A 5562-nucleotide genomic window follows, 5' to 3' on the forward strand; every position below is an offset into this window, starting at 1 on the left:
CAGAACTGGATTAGTTCTGCAGCACACACTCCCATCACTGGTCCACATATGGCACTTTTTAAAAATTGATACATAGTATCTTTATGTATTTATGGGGTATATGTGATACTTTACACACAGAGGATATGTAATGATGAAATCAGGATATTCACCACCTTGTCTATCATTTCTCTGTGTTGAGAACATTTTACACTCTCTCTTCCAGCTGATGTGAGACATACAATACAGTTAACTGTAGTCACCCTATGCTGATATCAAATATTAGAACTTTTTCTTTCTGTGTAACTGCATGTTTGTACCCATTAACCAAACTCACTTCCCCTCTAACACACACCCCTCTTCACCTCTGGTAATATCATTCTACTCTCTGCTTCCACGAGATCAACTTTGTAAACTCCCACATGTGAGTGAGAACATGTAATATTTGTCTTCAGTGACCTTCGGTTCCATCCATGTTGCTGCAAATGGCAGGACTTCATTCTTTTATATGGCTGAATAAGATTCCATTGTGAGTATATACCATAGTATCTTGATTCATTTATTTATGGATAGAGACTTAGGTTGAATCTGTATCTTTGGTATTGTGAATAGTGCTGCAATAAACATGGGATTGCAGGTGTCCTTTTGATATGCCAATTCCCTATCCTTTGAATAAATAGTAGCAGGATTGCTGGATAGTATGGTAGTTTTATTTTAGTTTTCTGAGAAATCTCTATACTGGTTTTGATAATGGCTGTACTAATTTACACTTCCACAAATGATGTATGAGTTCTCTTTTCTCCACATCTTTACTGGCATCTGTTATTTTTTGTCTTTTTGATAATAGCCATTCTAATTGGGGTAAGATGATGTTATCTCATTCTAGTTTTGACTTCAGTTCCCTGATGATTAGTGATGTTGAGTTTTTTTTTTTTTTTTTTTGCATACCTGTTGGCCATTTGTATGTCTTCTTTTGGGAAGTGCCTATTCAGGTGCTTTGCCCATTTATTAATGGAATTATTTGTTTTGTTGTTGTTGTTGTTGTTGTTGAGTTGTTTGAGTTCCTTACACATTCTGGATATTGGTCACTTTTCAGATGCATAGTTTACAAATATTTTCTCCCATTAAACAGGTTTTCTCTTCACTCTGTTGATTGTTCCCATTGCTGTGCAGAGCTTTTCAGTTTAATATAATCTCATTTGTCTATTTTGGTTTTTGTTGCCTGTGTTTTTGTAGTCTTAGCTATAAACTGTTCGCCTAGACCAATGTCCTGGAGCACATTTATGTTTTCTTCTAGTAGCTTTACGGTTTTCAGTCTTATGTTTAAGGTTTTGATCCATCTTGAGTTGATTTTTGTATATGATGAGAGGTAGGGATCCAGTTTCATTCTTCTGCATGTGGCTATCCAGTTTTCCCAGCACCATTTATTGAAGGGGGTGTCCTTTCTGTATTGTACATTCTTGGCAACTTTGTTGAAAATCCATTGGCTATAAATATATGGATTTATTTCTGGGTTCTCTATTCTGTTCCATTGATCTATGTGTCTGGTTTTATACCAATTTTATGCTGTTTTGCTTTTTAATTTTTTTTGAAGTCAAGTGGTGTGTTGCCTACAGTTTTTTTTTTTTTTTTTTTTTTTTTTTTTTTTTTGGTTCCATATGAGTTTTAGGACTGTTTTTTCTACTTCTGTGAAACATGTCATTGGCATTTTGATAGAGATTGCATTGAGTCTGTTGATTGCTTTGGGTAGTATGATCATTCTAACAATGTCATTTCTTCTGATCCATGAACATGGAGTGTCTTTCCATTTGTTTGTGTCTTCTTCAATTTATTTTATCAGTGTTTTGTAGTTTTCCTTGCAGAGGTCTTTCACATCCTTGGTTATATTTATTGCCAGGTATTTTATTTTTAAAATAGCTATTGTGAATGAGATTGTGTTCCATGATGGGCAGGTCTGTGTAAACCTACCCCCAAAGTTCAAGGAAGCTGAGAGGCCACAGAAAGAGGCTGACAGATCCAGTTTCTCAGAAAGAAACATTTAATAAGGTCTTAAAACAGAAGCCATGTCTGTGACTTGGGTGGTGGTAAGATAAGTTGGCGGATCCCTGTGCCATTACCCCATCCACACCCAAGGCTTATATACCATAAGGAAAGGGCATACGTGATTTAGAAGGGCTCTGTAATCAATTGAAGTACAATAACATCAAGGTTGTTTTGAAGCAAGATTTATAGTATGTGCTCTTATACAACGAACAGTAGATTAAACTGGAAATCTTAGAGGCCTTCCCAGAACAGGTTAACTAGAAGTCCATGTGGCAGATTAGCATCCAAAATAGAGTTGTTTTAGCCTTCATGGATTGCCTTTTTGCTTACTTTGTCAACTAGTTTGTCATTGGTGTATCAAAACACTATTGATTTTTATATGTTGATTTTGTATCCTGCAACTTTACTAAATTTGTTTATCAGTTCTAAGAGATTTTTGGTGGAGTCTTTAGGTTTTCCTAAATATAAAATCATGTCATGGGCTAAGAAGGACCATTTGACTCCCTCTCTTCCAATTGGGATGGCTTTTATTTCTATATCTTACCTGATTGCACTGGCTTGGGCTTCCAGTACTATGTTGAATAGGTGTATTAGTCCATTCTTACATTGCTATAAAGATATACCTGAGACTGGGTAATTTATAAAGAAAAGAGGTTTAACTGGCTCATAGTTCTGCAGGCTATACAGGAACCACAGAGGCTTCTGCTTCTGGGGAAGCCTCAGGAAGCTTACAATCATGGCAGAAGGCAAAAGGGGCACCAATGCTTCACATGTCTGGAGCGGTGCCACACACTTTTAAACAACCAGATCTCACGAGAACTCACTATTATGACAACACCGCCAACAGGGACAGTGCTAAACCATTCATAAGAAATGGCCCTTATGATCCAATCACCTCCCACCCGGCCCCACCTCTAGCACTGGGGATTACAATTAAATGTGAGATTTGGGTGGGGACACAGATCCAAACCATGTCAATAGGAGTGATTAAAATAGGCATCCCTTACATATGCACGCATGCCTCCACTTACTCATGCCGCTATGGCAGCTCCTGCGTCCACCAGCAGCACCATCTGTTCGACAGAGATGCTGTGGGCCTGTCAGTTATCAGGTGTGACCACCGCTGCCCAGAGTTGTCTCTGTGGGAAGTTAGTCCTCCGTCCATTGTGACCATGCCACAGATACTCTATTTCAGGCAGCTCTGGGTTGACTACTGGCAAAATTGCTGGAGCTGGCCTCTTCTTTGTTGGTGGAGGTATTGGTGGCACTATCCTGTATGCCAAATGGGAGTCCCATTTCCGGGAAAGTGTGGAGAAAACCATACCTTACTCAGACAAACTCTTCGAGATCGTTCTTGGTTCCGCACCTTATAATGTTCCATTGCCAAAGAAATCGATTCAGTCTGGTCCACCAAAAATCTCTAGTGTATCAGAAGTAACAAAGAAGTCTAAATAGCCTGGCTCACAACTCCAAAAGCAAAAGGGAGATGCTCCAGCTTCAGCAACAGCAGGTGATACGCTGTTGGTCCCTGGGGTTCGGCATGAGGAATCTTTAAAAACTAATCACCCTGAAATTGGTGAAGGAAAACCCACACCTCCACTTTCAGAAGAAGCATCCTCATCTTCTGTAAGGGAACGAGCACCTGAAGAAGTTGCAGCTTGCCTTGCACAACAGGAAAAACAAGAACAAGTTAAAATTGAGTCTCTAGCCAAGAGCTTAGAAGATGCTCTGAGGCAAACTCCAAGTGTCACTCTACAGGCTATTTCAGCTCAGAACGCTGTGGTCCAGGCTGTCAATGCACACTCCAACATATTGAAAGCTGCCATGGACAATTCTGAGATTGAGGGCAAGAAGAAGTCTGCCAAGTGGCACACAGTGTAGAGTACATTGAAAGAATGCAGAAAGGCAGTAGAGGAAGCTGCTGATGCCCTTCTCCAAGCCAAAGAAGAGTTAGAGAAGATGAAAAGTGTGTCTGAAAATGCAAAGAAAGAAGAGGTTGCTGGGGCCAAGCCTCATATAAACTTCACAACACCATAGTTGATCTGGATAATGTGGTCAAAAAGGTCCAAGCAGGTCAATTTGAGGCTAAGGTTGTATCTCAGTATCATGAGCTGGTGGTCCAAGCTTGGGATGACTTCATTACTCTAGAATTCCTTCCTGGGTGGAGAGGAATGACTGTTTCTGACCTAGCTGACAAGCTCTCTGCTGATGATCTGAACTCCCTGATTGCTCATGCACATCGTCACATCGACCAGCTGAACAGAGAGCTAGCAGAACAGAAGGCCACAGAAAAGCAGCACATTACATTAGCCTCGGAGAAACAAAAGCTGGAAGAAAAGCAGGCATTTGACTCTGTAGTAGCAAAAGCATTACAACATCGCAGAAGTAAAATGCAGGCTGAATAGGACAGAAAGATAGAGGAAGTCAGAGACGCCATGGAGAATGAAATGAGAACCCAGCTTCACTGATAGGCGGCTGCCCACACTGATCACTTGCGAGTTGTCCTTAGGGTACAAGAACAGGAACTGAAGTGTGAATTTGAGCAGAACCTGTCTGAGAAACTCTCGGAACAAGAATTACAGTTTTGTCGTCTCAGTCAAGAGCAAGTTGACAACTTTACTCTGGATATAAACACGGGCTATGCCAGACTCAGAGGAATTGAACAGGCTGTTCAGAGTCATGCAGTTGTTGAAGAGGAAGCCAGAAAAGCCTACCAACTCTGGCTTTCAGTGGAGGCATTAAAGTACAGCATGAAGACCTCATCTGCAGAAACGCCTACTGTCCCACTGGGTAGGGCAGTTGAGGCCATCAAAGCCAACTGTTCTGATAATGAATTTATCCAAGCTTTAACCACAGCCATCCCTCCAGAGTCCTTGACCCATGGGGTGTACAGTGAAGAGACTCTTAGAGCCTGCTTTTATACTGTTCAAAAACTGGCCCAAAGGGTAGCAATGATTGACGAAACCAGCAATAGCTTGTGTCAGTACTTCCTGTCCTACCTACAGTCCCTGCTTCTATTCCTGCCTCAGCAACTGAATCTGCCCCCGGAGCTCTGACCTGAGGATATAAACACATTTAAATTACTGTCATGCGCCTCCTATTGCATTGAGCATGGTGATCTAGAGCTAGCAGCAAAGTGTGTCAATCAGCTGAAGGGGGAATCCAGACAAGTGGCACAGGACTGGCTGAAGGAAGTCCGAATGACCCTAGAAACAAAGCAGTGGAAATCTTGACAGCATATGCCAGCGCCGTAGGCATAGGAACCACTCAAATGCAGCCAGAGTAAGGTCTAGGAAGATTTTCGTAAAGTCATATTTCTTGTCAAGGAAATCAGCAGTGATAGATGAAGGGTTTGCAACAAGGGTCCCAGCATTGTGTAGAAATGAGCAGGTTTACAAGTACTGTTCTAAATGTGAACACCTGTTGCATTTATATTCTTTCCACTTGCTATCATGCTAGTGAACTCCAGGATTGCTTTCTTTGCAACTCATGTAATATTTTCTGTTTTTCAGGTTTTACTGATCAGACTTGTGAGGCCAA

The 5562-nt window shown here is 41.1% G+C and overlaps 1 pseudogene; it reads left to right on the forward strand.

Annotated features, from left to right (window-relative positions):
- The first annotated feature begins 3108 nt into the window (after positions 1 to 3108).
- Positions 3109 to 5308, forward strand: LOC113222976 (annotated as a pseudogene).
- The last annotated feature ends 254 nt before the right edge of the window (positions 5309 to 5562 follow it).

The sequence above is a fragment of the Piliocolobus tephrosceles genome, unplaced genomic scaffold, assembly GCF_002776525.5.
Source record: "Piliocolobus tephrosceles isolate RC106 unplaced genomic scaffold, ASM277652v3 unscaffolded_37091, whole genome shotgun sequence".
Classification (NCBI taxonomy): Eukaryota; Metazoa; Chordata; class Mammalia; order Primates; family Cercopithecidae; genus Piliocolobus; species Piliocolobus tephrosceles.